Here is a 15,000-nt window from a genome sequence, read left to right as displayed (position 1 = left end):
GCCCCCGTGATCTCTCTAGAGAGGCGTCGGCCGACACCGGCCTGCCTTGTTGATGTGGAAAAAATGTCATTATTTAGCTGATCCCAGGCTAGGAGTATAGGACTGCACCAAGGGTCGGCCCTCAGTCCATTCTTATTTGCAGTAGTGATGGACGGGCTGACAGACGAGGTCAGGCAGGAGTCCCCGTGGACCATGATGTGTGCAGACGACATCGCGATCTGTAGTGAGAGCAGGGAGCAGGTGGAAGAGAACCTGGAGAAGTGGACGCATGCGCTGGAGAGAAGGGGGATGAGGGTGAGCAGAAGCAAGACCGAGTATATGTGTGTGAACGGGAAGGAAGACGGAGGGGTGGTGATGATGCAAGGAGTAGAGGTACCAAAAGTGGACGAGTTTAAATACTTTGGGGTCAACAGTCCAAAGTAATGGGGACTGTGGTAGGGAGGTGAAGAAGAGAGAGTGCAGGCCGGGTGGTGCGGGTGGAGAAGGATGACAGGGGTGATCTGCGATAGAAAGGTACCAGCAAGAGTAAAGGGAAAGGTCTACAGCACGGTAGTGAGACCAGCTATGCTGTATGGTCTAGAAACAGTGGCGCTGACCAACAAGCAGGTGGCGGAGCTGGAGGTGGCAGAGATGAAGATGTTAAGGTTCTCTCTGGGAGGAACAAGGTTGGACAAAATTGAACGGCCCATGTTGAGCAGTTCGGGCAGAAAGCGAGAGAGGCTGAGATGGTTTGGACATGTGCGGAGGAGGAGGGAGGTGGGGTACATCTGGAGGAGGATGCTGGAGATGGAGCTGCCAGGAGAGAGGAGGAGGGGAAGGCCCAAGAGGAGGTTTATGGACACAGTGAAGGAGGACATGCGGGCAGCGGGAGTGACGGAGGACGACGCAGAGGACGGGGACAGATGGAAACGGATGATCCGCTGTGGCGACCCCTGACTGGAAAAGCAGAGAGAAAAATAAGCTGATCCCAGGCCAGTTCCTGCTTCCTAGATTTACAGCGCAACATCCTCCATCTTATTGGAAACATGTTGATGGGATGTTTTGAGCGTTAACAATTCATACGTGTATTTACACTACATGACAGGAGCCCCACACAACCCCCGTCCTCCTGGTCTCTGTCACGGAGCAGTGTGGCTCAGTTTCCACAACCCAGAGCCAGGAAATGTTAGACTTGAACATTACTACACTACAGCTAGCAGTAACATTAGCTAATGTTAGGTATATTGCTTGTCAAGGTTACCATATCTGATTAACATTAGCTAATGTTAGGTCTATTGCTTGTCAAGGTTACCATATCTGATTAACATTAGCTAATATGTGACTCGGCGTCACCAAACCCGACTTGGTGCGGCGAGATACAAGCATCAGAAAATGCGAAAATGTCTTGCACTTCAAAAGAAAATCGAAATCTTGCTTTTTTGACTGATTTGAAATGTCATTGCTCTGTTCCCTTATTTGCAAACTTTAATACAACTTGTAAATGAGTTAATTATTGTTAGATTGTCCGACAGTATTGTGTCTCAATACTGTGGAAAGACTACAGATGAGGGCTTACGCCGTGTGGTCTGTCTGCGCCCCGCTGTCTAAACACTTTGCAATTGCACCCGCTGCTGAGAACAGCAATGTCAGGAATGTCAGAGCACGTGATGCATCTGATCCAATCACGTTATCAGAAATCTGATCCAGCCCAATGAGAGCTCGTTGCTTGTGACGAACCCCTCAGCGCCAGACAGCTGTGACTCATAATGATATTGGGGATGATATTATCCACTTTTAGACTTACAAGGTCTGTATGACAAGTCATCAGGAAGGGCACAACTATCAGCTGAGTAACAATGTTCATCAAAGTGTTGAGTGCTACAGTGTAGGTTAGTTTATTAGGACAAGTGTATATAATACATTATTACATGGCGTTTTAACATTAAACGTTAACTAACGTTTAAAACACCTCGCCGAGGCGGCTCTGTATTTTAAACTCTGTGTCGGTCAATTATTTTGCGACAATGACCTCGTAGCTATACATTATCCCTTACTTATATAAATACTAGGTCCATATAGGCCTAATACTTGGAGATTGCTCATCACTGGGGCATGTCATAGAAGACAGTGTAATGGCATAGAGTTGCACTTACATAGCAGGGAAATATAAGTATATAATGTATACAGAAGGTTAACCTTTCACTACCACACTACAGAAGGTTAACCTTTCACTACCACACTACAGAAGGTTAACCTTTCACTACCACACTACCACACTACAGAAGGTTAACCCTTTCACTACCACACTACAGAAGGTTAACCTTTCACTACCACACTACATACGGTTAACACTTTCACTACCACACTACAGAAGGTTAACCTTTCACTACCACACTACAGAAGGTTAACCTTTCACTACCACACTACCACACTACAGAAGGTTAACCCTTTCACTACCACACTACAGAAGGTTAACCTTTCACTACCACACTACATACGGTTAACACTTTCACTACCACACTACAGAAGGTTAACCTTTCACTACCACACTACAGAAGGTTAACTTTTCACTACCACACTACAGAAGGTTAACCTTTCACTACCACACTACAGAAGGTTAACTTTTCACTACCACACTACATAATGTTAACCCTTTCACTACCACACTACAGAAGGTTAACCTTTCACTACCACACTACAGAAGGTTAACCCTTTCACTACCACACTACAGAAGGTTAACCTTTCACTACCACACTACATACGGTTAACACTTTCACTACCACACTACAGAAGGTTAACCTTTCACTACCACACTACAGAAGGTTAACTTTTCACTACCACACTACATAATGTTAACCCTTTCACTACCACACTACAGAAGGTTAACCCTTTAACTACCACACTACATACGGTTAACCTTTCACTACCACACTACAGGTTAACACTTTCACTACTACACTACAGAAGGTTAACCTTTCACTACCACACTACAGAAGGTTAACTTTTCACTACCACACTACATAATGTTAACCCTTTCACTACCACACTACAGAAGGTTAACCTTTCACTACCACACTACAGAAGGTTAACTTTTCACTACCACACTACAGAAGGTTAACCTTTCACTACCACACACACAGAAGGTTAACTTTTCACTACCACACTACAGAAGGTTAACCTTTCACTACCACACTACAGAAGGTTAACCCTTTCACTACCACACTACAGAAGGTTAACCTTTCACTACCACACTACAGAAGGTTAACCCTTTCACTACCACACTACAGAAGGTTAACCTTTCACTACCACACTACAGACAGTTAACCTTTCACTACCACACTAAATTTGAAATAAACTATCATGACTTTTCCTTCTATGGGTGTGTGTTTGCAGTGCCACAAGACAGTCATTGTCATAACAAAAGAGCCTGCACTAGAACGCGGCCAGGTGTTAAGAGAGAGGGGGGCCCATGGATTACAATGCATTCTGGGTAGGGTTGTAGTTGTTTAACACTGTAAGTGTAAAACTTTCAAGGCAAATTTCTCCGAATACGTTTTGTGATATCACCATAATTCATAGGAAGTAGCTTGAAAAGTATCCCACCAAAATTGGCTTATTTTGAAGGTATGAATCTGTACTTTCATAATATGTAAAAAAAAATATATATATATTTGAAGATGCCTCAACAAGTCCCTACTGTCTACGGCTATTCACATATTAGGTCTAATGCTTGTCAAGGTTACCATATCTGATTAACATTAGCTAATGTTAGGTATAATACTTGTCAAGGTTACAATATCTGATTAACATTAGCTAGCACTAGCTGTAGCATTCGGTAGCTTACAATAGCTCTAATGTTTGGTAGCTAATGTTAGCACTAGGGATGTCCCGATCGCATTTTTTTGCTCCCGATCCTGTGATTTGTAGTATCTGCCGATACCGATTTTCCCGATCCGATCTTTCGGCAATGCATTAAGAAAAAAGAAAAGAAAAAAATGCATCAAGTTAACCCTTAACCTCTTAACAAGCGGGCAGAAAAGTGGCAATTTTTTTACTTGAACTTGAGGACTGCATACTTTTTTGCAAACCAAAACAACATACTTTATACTTATAGCACATGCATGAGCCTGGTCTCTTTTGAAAGATGACATTCTGAAGTTTTTGATTCCAGAAAAGAAATCACTTTTAGTGCTAGCGTTATAGAGTAACATAGGTCTGAACTTGAGTTGTAGAAAAACTTGTTACTCAAGTTTTTCTGTATTAGTTAGTAGTCCAGAGATAGTATTTCCCCAGAATTCCTGGAGGCTTACAGATCCATACGGACCCGTAGCCTGAAGCCTTATGTAGTACATGTCCAAATTTCATAAAGATCCATTCAGAAATGAGTCATTAGGAGTGATTTTGGTAAACTGTGTACAAAAGTAAAACTGAGTTTTCTCAGACTTCAATTCATTTGGCTGTTTTTCTTTTCCTGTTTTCACTGATACACCCGTCGATTATCAGTGAGTTGCTTCCAGTCAACATGTACAAAACGGATTGTTTTTTCATCGGTACATTTCCGTTTTATACCGTTTTGAATATGAGTATAGTTTTGGTGATTCTTAGTAACGCACGGCTCGGATTGTCCCAGCTGTTTTTTTATTGAACAGTATCCAACTATCCATTATATCCAACATGGATAATATAGCTTCTTTTTTCACTTATTGCAGCATTGGATAAAAATTCAAAACAAAATAAAAATAAAGCTTATCAGTGGTGCACCACAAAATAACCATGTAAACTAAAACAAATTATGTGCAGAATAGTGCAATAATCCCTCCCATGAATGAGCCTATAATCTGCTCTCCTGGTTGCGTGAATATTAAAGGCAACCTACTTGTGTTCAGCTTTTCTCTGATTGGCCACGACCCCCCGCCCCCTTTTGCCGCGAACGCGGCAGCAGAGGTCCCTGCAAGGTCCCAAATTAAATGAATGAAGCGCGCAGCGAACGCGGCAGCAGAGTGTATAATGTTATTTCGCGGAGCATAATGCATAATGTATAATGTTATTTCGCCCGTTTGTAACGTCATAACATGTTCAAATATCATACTTCTGAAGTATAAACAAACTATACTGCTGTGACGTTATTTCGCCCGTTGGAGGCTGCTGACTGATTAATAATAAGCTCTCTTATTTCGCTTCCATTCATTCTCTCTCATTCTCTCTGCCGCGTCTCTCTGCCGCGTCCTCTCGCGGCGCGGATAAGGCGTGTGCTACGGCGGTCACGTGGCCGTGTGGCCAATCAGGGAAACGCTGAACGAAAAGCTGAACCTCCTGGTTCTGTTCCCCAGTGTCTGCTCTCCTGTGTGGTGTGTGTTGTGTGTGTGTGTGTGGTGTGTTGTGTTGTGTGTGTGTGTGTTTGTGTGTGTGTGTGTGTGTGTGTGTGGTGTGTGTGTGTGTGTGTGTGTGTGTGATGTGTGTGTGTGTGTTGTGTGTGTGTGTGTGTGTGTGTGTGTGTTGTGTGTGTGTGTGTGTGTGTGTGTGTGTGTGTGTGTGTGTGTGTGTGTGTGTGTGTGTGTGTGTGTGTGTGTGTGTGTGTGTGTGTGTGTGTGTTAGACTCTCTGCAACAGGTCTCTTCCTTCTTCAATGTTATTTTTACACCTCCAGTTTTTTTTCTTCACCTGCCATATGCATAGTGCATGTTGCCATGGCATCAATACAAAGGCTGAGGACTCTCCACTCCCCCCCCCCCCTCTCTCTCCCCCTCTCTCTCTCCCCTCTCTCTCTCCCCTCCCCTCTCTCTCTCCCCCTCTCTCCTCCCCCATCTCCCCTCTCCCCCATCCCTCCCTCTCTCTCTCCCTCCTCTCTCTCCCCTCTCCCTCTCCCTCTCTATCCCTCTCTCCTCTCCCCCTCTCCCCTCTCTCTCTCTCTCCCTCTCTCCCCTCTCTCCTCTCCCCCTCCCCCCTCTCTCATCTCCCCCTATCCCCCTCTCTCTCTCCTCTCCCCCCTCTATCCCTCTCTCTCCCCCTCTCTCCTATCCCCCCTCTCTCCTCTCTCTCTCTCATCTCTCCGTCTGTCTGTCTGTCTCCTCTCTCCTTTCTCTACCCCCCTCTCTCCCTCTAACCCCTTCTCTCTCTCTTGTCCTCTCTCTCTCCCCCTCTATCCCTCTCCCCTCTCTATCCCTCTCTCCTCTCCCCCCTCTCCCCCTCTATCCCTCTCTCTCCCCCTCTCTCATCTCCCCCCTCTATCCCTCTCTCCTCTCCCCCTCTCCCCTCTCTATCCCTCTCTCTGCTCCCCCATCTCCCCTCTCCACCCCCTCTCCCCCTCTCTCATCTCCCCTCTCTCTCTCCCCCTCTCTCCTCTCCCCCTCTCTCCTCTCCCCTCTCTCTCTCCCCCTCTCTCCTCACCCATCTCCCCTCTCCCCCCCTCCCCCCTCTCTCCCCTCTCTCTCTCCCCCCTCTCCCCCTCTCCCCCTCTCTCTCCCCCCTCTCCCCCTCTCCTCTCCCCTCTATATCCCTCTCTCCTCTCCCCCTCTCTCCTCTCCCCCTCTATCCTCCCCCCTCTCTCCTCTATCCCTCTCTCCCTCTCCCTCCCTCCTCTGACTTCTCCTTCAGAGAGATTGAACCTCCTCCTGTGAAGAGGGGATTCAGACGTCAGAACACTTGTATTGTTCCTGTTGCTTCCTATCTTCTGGATTCAACACCATTGCTCCTCGTTTCCCAACAAAAGAAAAACCCCATGACTATAATTTTCAACCAATATAAAATCATTTCTGCCAGACAATCTCTACCATTCTCTGTCCGTCTCTGTTATATCAATGACTCATTCAGGATGAAATCACACAAAAACACAAGGAATGAACAGGACATTGTGAATATCACCATGGAAACAGAACAGAAGGGGACATCGTCGGTACACGGACTCTGGTACAGTACTCACAGGCTGCAGGGGGTGATGTTATTGACATGCCCCCCCCCCAGGTATTCAAGAAGAGAGCTCGTCTTGATATTCAAACTCAATATGAATGATGTTTACATCTGAATACCCCTCCGAGATGCCTGTGTGGTGATGTAACGCAGACAGCCGCCGCTGCCAGAGATCAAGTACAGAGTCAGCTGTGGAATTCAAGGCAAATTCCTCTATTTTTAGCTTGTTTTTCTACCCCCCCACCCCTCCCCTCACACACACACACACACACACACGCACACGCGCACGTGCACACGCACACGCACACACACACACACACACACACACACACACACACACACACACACACAATCATATGAATACTTTTCCCCGTTCAGTACTTTCGAGTCTTGACTTTAGGCACATAGCGCACATTTACGCATATAAGGTAGTGTATATTACATTTACGTTACCATTGACTGAAGGAGTGCTCGTTGTCTTTGTCAATGCAACATAATGAGGAGACAGTAGCCAAAGTAACCAACAAAAGATATTTAATTTACATTTACCATGGTTTTGTAAAAGAAGAGACATAAAGTAATAACAAACAGAACACAGAACTACACAGACAGGATCGGCACCAGACACAGGGGAAGACAGAACACTTATACATGAGGGAATGACGAGACGAGACACACCTGGGTTGATTACAAATGGATACACCTAGGCGGTCAGGTGGCGTAACGGAGATTGCGTTCGTCACCAAACCCCGGAGCGGCTGGATTCGCCTGTTCGAATCCAGCTCACAGCTCCGGGGTTGTCACCAGCTTGGCTGGCCGTTCACACTAATACAATTGGCAGTATTAGAGGGTGGGAGAAGCTGGCGGGGTGGGTCCGGGTCGTTGTAAACAGCGACTCCTACAGTTCGGTCGGGGCGCCTGCTAAGCGCGGATAGGACCTGAGTGGGATAGTGTGATCCTTCCACACGCTACGCCCTCTCAATGAGAATCCGCGCTGCCAGGTGAAAAGAAGCGGTTGATTGGCTGGACGTGTGTCGGAGGAAGCACGTGGTAGCCTCCACTCTCCCAGACCGACTGTGGGGGGTAAGTGCGCAGCGACCAGGAAGGGGATTGGGAATTGGCATAACGACTAACATTGGGATGGGAGAAAATCGGAGGAAAATGGAGGGGGAAAAAGATAAAAAAAAGAAGAAAAAAAAATGGATACACCTGGAAGGGGAGACACTAAGGACTACAAGACCAGGACAGTGAACTACAACTAGACATGACGAATCACATTAGGAGCGCCTGATCAGGGCACAAACATAGACCCACACATAACAATTACATTTACGCATATAAGGTAGCGTACATATGCGCATATTTCTGCGGTCAAAAATGGTTAGTGAAAGTAGTAGTATCTACTTACACAGGAGGCTTCAATAACGTTTCGATGGTAATCCATTTTGTGAATACACATTTGTTGAAATAGCATCTTTGTTGGCAGACGGCTCCTGCTATCTTAACGTTAGCGAGCTAAACTTGCATTGCGCGACTAACCTGCATAACATTGATTAATTTCCTGATAATGTACGACGGCGACCCCTCCTCATCTCAACTAGACTGTTGTGACCGGTGTTCGTGCGTGACTTTCGAATTATTGTAAACACACAACATAGTACTGTGATATTCTTGACATATATCACATTCTGAAGAACAAATTTAAAGATTCGAGTGCCAACGTTACGAACGAAGGTCCGAAAGTTTGGGCTCAGCCTTAGTACTTACATGACTCCTTATGTGTGCGCCTGCACTCATGTTGTGTGTGTGTGTGTGTGTGTGTGTGTGTGTGTGTGTGTGTGTGTGTGTGTGTGTGTGTGTGTGTGTGTGTGTGTGTGTGTGTGTGTGTGTGTGTGTGTGTGTGTGTGTGTGTGTGTGTGTGTGTGTGTGTGTGTGTGTGTGTGTGTGTGTGTGTGTGTGTGTGTGTGTGTGTGTGTGTGTGTGTGTGTGTGTGTGTGTGTGTAAAAAACAAATGGCTCATTTGACATCCCCATTTCATGTAAACTCAGTTGAATTTCAACTGTGCATTCAATATGCAGTGCACTCCTCCATCACACCCAGCCAGAGACCACCGTGGGAGCCGATAAGGACCCCCGGGGACCCCTTTTGCCCCCCCCCCCCACGGCCATATCCTGACAAAAAAGTCAAAGAAGTGGCATGAGAAGGATCACTGTGGTCGTTTTGAACGGGGAAATCTGTAACACTAAAGATGGCGGCAACGACAAAGAATTGCTGCAAAATAAACGTAAATGTGGTTGTTTAAATAATAATAATAAAAAATAAATACTAAGTCACAGGCTAATAAAAATATAGATATGTATTGCTAATTTTGTCCCGATTTATCGATTCTTCCAAATGGCATATCGTCTCAGCCTTAGATTAGATTCAAATGTATTGTCGTCATGCAGCACAAGTACTGTACAGTACAACGGAAATACGTTTTGGCTTCCAACCAGAGTGCAAATCTAACTCAAATGTAATCAGATGCATGTATAGAGTTGTAATATGAATATGTACAGTGATACAGGTATAAAGACACTATGGTAGTAAGTCGTGCTGGCCAGCAGCGTAACTAGTAGAGTAGGTAAGGAATATTCAGCGTATTCAAGAGAGGATTTCAAACGTTTTCAAATTTTGGAAACCCACATGGATTACTGATGGACAGTCCCTTGTGATAGGAGCAACACACACACACACACCACACACACACACACACACACACACACACACACACACACACACACACACACACACTATATACACACAGCATCCCATCAACACAGTTTCCCCAAAAGCTCCAGATTGCGTGGCTCTGTGCTATCAGCTCATGGCAGCAGCATCGGGAGCCTGGACGCTGGGCCTCTCTCTGCCCCCCCCTCCCTCTCACTGGCCCCCCCCCCCCCCCTCTCTCTCTCTGCCCCTCCCTCTCTCTCTCTGCCCCCCCCCTCTCTCTCTGCCCCCCCCCCCCTCTCTCTCTCTGCCCCTCCCTCTCTCTCTCTGCCCCCCCCCCTCTCTCTGCCCCCCCCCCTCTCTCTCTCTCTGCCCCCCCCCCTCTCTCTGCCCCCCCTCCTTCTCTCTCTGCCCCCCCCCTCCCTCTCTCTCTGCCCCCCCCCTCTCTCTCTGCCCCCCCTCCCTCTCTCTCTGCCCCCCCTCCCTCTCTCTCTGCCCCCCCCCTCTCTCTCTGCCCCCCCCTCCCTCTCTCTCTGCCCCCCTCCCTCTCTCTCTGCCCCCCCTCCCCTCTCTCTCTGCCCCCCCCTCTCTCTCTCTGCCCCCCCCCCCCCCCCCCCCCTAGGCGTCCCCGTGGCTCAGGGAGCTGAGGACACATAGAGGAGGGTTAGTCAGAAATAACATTTACATTACATTTCGAATTAGCTGAACACTTTTATCCAAAGCGACTTACAAGTTCGTACGACAGGTCAGCAGGAAGGGTACAGCTCTTACAGCTGAGTCATAGGGGGGTGCATGACTGACCAAAATCATCAGTAAAAAAAAATCTAATAAATAAAAAATACGCAAAATTGGTATTTTCTGTTTCAGTTTAAATGCAGTTAAAATGTTCAGTTTCAGTTCAAATCAGTTATTCTTTTTAATCGAATGGATCATTACAATCAAAGGGTATGGCACGTAAATAGGCACTTCAGATAATCCTTCAGAACGTTGATCGGCTCAGCTGACCGACAATAAATCTAAATGACACCATCATCGTAGCCTATAATAATAACAGCATTGCATTGGCCTATCGACCACTGACAACCAGTTTTAATGAACACACACAAACAGTAGCATGTGCATCTTTTTGATCAATTAGGCTATGACAATTAGGCTGCCTCTAAATATAAAAATTTATTAAATAAGAATGGTTTCCTTCAATTAAGAAAATATATATTTTTCGACTCTGACATGAAAATCGAATGTGGAGACTGACAAGACTATTCTAAAATTGTAACTCATCCCTACTGAGTAACAAGGTTCCTCAACGTGTTGAAACGTGGCTGCTGCAGTGTTGAGTGCAGAGTAGGAGAGACATATTAGTACAGTAGGTAGTAATATAGACAAGGTAGATTATTTAGTGGAAGTGTGCCTGATAGTAGAAGACAGTAAGAAGGTTAGTGTTTTTTTTTTTCTTTTTCAGATGTCCTTCATTTCAGATATTGATTGAAGAAGTGTGTTTTTATTTGGCTCAAATCCCTATTTAAATATTTGGGAGCTTGAATTGCAGATATAACTTTTTTGAAAGACATTATGGAAAATAGACATTTCCTCTTGGCGATAACATATCTATAAAACACTGATAATATTGGATTACAGATGATCTGTCTAGTGCTCTCCACAAAGTTTAAATGCACTAAAATAATCTTTATTTATCTAATATATTTGGAGAGAAGCCGGCCCCACTCACCACCCACCGACTCGCTACTTGACGCACCTGTGGGCTAATCCACACTTTTAATTAAAAGTCTCCTGTTGCAATTATGTATAATACACTACACATGTACCCAGAGGTAAATGTTTGTCTGCTACAAGCCAAGAGAGTGGTGGCTCTAAACTGGAAGGAGATACAGAGACCAGGAGCGAAACAATGGTTAAAGGAAGTGTCAGAGAACTTGGCAATGGAAAGGCTAACCTACAGTAAATACAAAAGGGACTAGGGATGTCCGATATTATCGGCCGATATTGGCATTAAAATGTGATATCGGAAAATATCGGTATCGGTTTTAAAAAAAAAACTTTTTTATTTTATTTTATTTTTTACATTTCTATAACCTTTATTTAGCCAGGCAAGCAAGTAAGAACAAATTCTGATTTTATTTATTGTCAAAAGTATGCATAATGTTGTGTTAATTCCACAACAAGAGATATGTAATGTCAATTACCTGAAATTATTCCGTTTTTTTGGGGGGGAAACCCTGCATATATCGGTATCGGTTGATATCGGTATAGGAAATTAAGAGTTGGACAATATCGGTATATCGGTATCGGTAAAAAAGCCAATATCGAGCATCCCTAGGAAAAATGGAACAACTTGAAAAGACGTGGGCGACATTTATGAGTTTCTTGAAAGGTGTGAGAGTGTAAAGGAAAGAGATGGGAGAGGTGAGAGGTGAGGGATGGGAAAGAGAAACGGAGGAAGGTGGAGAGGCCGAAGAGGGTTTTTTATTTTTATGATTTTTTATGGTTCATTTTGCCGTATTTTCTTTGTTGTTCTTTTTTGTGTTGTTTATGTAAAAAAAAAAAGAGAAATACAATAAAAATATTGTTTAAAAAGAAAAATGTTTCCTGTGTCTCTCCATGTTAGATGGGAACCTATGTAGAGAGGGATGGAGTGATGGAGAGAGAGAGAGAGAGAGAGAGAGAGAGAGAGAGAGAGAGAGACATTAATGATTGGTAGAAATGGAGGGAGATCATGCACTTTACTATGATATGCACTTTAGGGGATGTTGATCTCTTAACCCTAGCATTTGTCCTTTTATACTGTCTGGGTTTTTTCTTTCTTACTGTCCATGTTTTTTTCTTTTTTTTTGTATCCACTTTTTCTCCTCCTGTTTTTCTGTATTTTTCCTCCCATCCCAATTTTAGTCGTTATGCCACTTCCCCCCCCCCCCCTCCCCTTCCTGGTCGTTGCGCGCATGTGCCCCCTACTGGCCGGTCTAGGGAGCCCTGAAGTCTTATCACATGCTTCCTCCGATACATAGGAGACAGCCAGCAGCCTCTTTTCACCGGGCAGCGAGGACTCTCATTGGGTGAGTGTAACGCGTGGGAGGTCACACTACCTGCACCATTTCCCTCCCTCGCTGTGCAGGCGCCCTGACCGACCTGTAGGAGTCGCTGTTTTACAACGACCAGGATACATACCACCCACCGGCTTCCCTCCCGCTGACACCGCCAATTGTGTCAGTATGACGGCCGGCCAAGCCGGAGGCACCGCTGACAGCCGGATTCGATACCAGTGTCTCTGCGGTGGTAGACAGACGCTTAGTCCGCCGTGCTACCCATGTTTTTTTGTCTGTACCGTTTCTACTCTGCTCCTGTATTGGTTTAGTTAGTAGACACACAGTGTTGCTCTGTACCTGTATTCCCATGTGGATTCGTCCGTACATGGCAAATAAAATTTCTGCCTCTCTGGCTCTGTGATGAGGGAGAGCAGAAACGGCTCCCTGACCTCTGACCTTCTACCGGCAGTCAAAACAAAGCGCGAGAGGTCGGATGTCAGCGCTGCATTAAACCTCATATACACATAAGCTCTTAGGGGGCTTTTATTGTTACGTAAGATCGCTGACGGCTTACTGTGTTGCAGTGAGTTCACCAAAATAATGGAAACCATTATTACTTACGATCAAACTGGCTTCAGGGAGAATAGGAGAACGTAATGCCACATTTAAGCCAGCTCTTATATTCATAGGCTTTGAAAAAGCTTTTGATAAAAATGTGCTGGAATTGTCATGTATGATCCATTCAATTATTAAAACGTTGGTCCAGAATTGATTAAATAGGTCAAATTTCTTTATCTTAAATAATCCATCAGGCAAAGTAATAAACATACATGTCAGAAGGTTTAAAATAACGAGAGGAGTGAGATACTGTAAGGATGTTTTTAAATGACCTTATATGACAATGTTTATTCAGTCTCTGCCCCTAGAGGCTTTGTGCAAGACCAGTTCACTCTATAAACCAGTTCACTCTATAAACCAGTTCACTCTATAAACCAGTTCACTCTATAAACCAGTTCAGACCTGTTCACGCTATAAACCAGTTCACTCTATAAACCAGTTCACTCTATAAACCAGTTCACTCTATAAACCAGTTCACTCTATAAACCAGTTCAGACCTGTTCACGCTATAAACCAGTTCACTCTATAAACCAGTTCAGACCTGTTCACTCTATAAACCAGTTCACTCTATAAACCAGTTCACTCTATAAACCAGTTCAGACCTGTTCACTCTAAACCAGTTCACTATAAACCAGTTCACTCTATAGACCAGTTCACTCTATAAACCAGTTCACTCTACACTACCCAGCCACTCCAGTGTTTAGACCTCTACACTACCCAGTGTTTAGACCTCTACACTACCCAGTGTTTAGACCTCTACACTACCCAGTGTTTAGACCTCTACACTACCCAGTGTTTAGACCTCTACACTACCCAGTGTTTAGACCTCTACACTACCCAGTGTTTAGACCTCTACACTACCCAGCCACTCCAGTGTTTAGACCTCTACACTACCCAGCCACTCCAGTGTTTAGACCTCTACACTACCCAGCCTCCCAGTGTTTAGACCTCTACACTACCCAGTGTTTAGACCTCTACACTACCCAGCCACTCCAGTGTTTAGACCTCTACACTACCCAGTGTTTAGACCTCTACACTACCCAGTGTTTAGACCTCTACACTACCCAGCCACTCCAGTGTTTAGACCTCTACACTACCCAGTGTTTAGACCTCTACACTACCCAGTGTTTAGACCTCTACACTACCCAGTGTTTAGACCTCTACACTACCCAGTGTTTAGACCTCTACACTACCCAGTGTTTAGACCTCTACACTACCCAGATGCACCAGTGTTTAGACCTCTACACTACCCAGTGTTTAGACCTCTACACTACCCAGTGTTTAGACCTCTACACTACCCAGATGCACCAGTGTCCCAGCCTAAATATAGAGGGTTCAAAGACTATGTCTGATACTACAGCTACTCATCATCACTGACGCTATATTCCAGTGTAGAAAGCAGCCTGTGTGTCTCTCCTCTTGACGTTGTGAAGCGGAGTGGGTTGAGTTAAATGTATAAAACCGTACATAACTCTTTAAAGTCATATTGATTCTTTCAAAGGGAAATAAGGTACAGTACATGGAAAATAATCTTTTTGCTACTTTTATAATGAATCATAACTGTGTTGTTTACATTACTGACGGTTATCAGCCTCATAATGTTTGTACAGCTCATCTTTAGCTGCCATATAGTTATAGCAGTAACAGCACGGTCAATAACTGAGACTGAAACTATTTCTTCAATCCAATTAAGCCCAATCTAAACATGAGCAAAGGCAGACGTGTTAGAACAGGGTGCCACCATACCT

The 15,000-nt window shown here is 44.9% G+C and overlaps 1 long non-coding RNA gene across 1 annotated transcript in view; it reads left to right on the top strand.

Annotated features, from left to right (window-relative positions):
- LOC311247678 overlaps positions 1-15,000 on the top strand; it is a 68,850-nt gene that overhangs the window by 53,255 nt on the left and 595 nt on the right. The window lies entirely within an intron of this gene.

This window comes from Notolepis coatsorum (genome assembly GCF_963971535.1).
Source record: "Notolepis coatsorum genome assembly, contig: SCAFFOLD_399, whole genome shotgun sequence".
In the NCBI taxonomy this organism is placed as follows: Eukaryota; Metazoa; Chordata; class Actinopteri; order Aulopiformes; family Paralepididae; genus Notolepis; species Notolepis coatsorum.
This window is presented reverse-complemented; position numbering and strand designations above follow the sequence as displayed.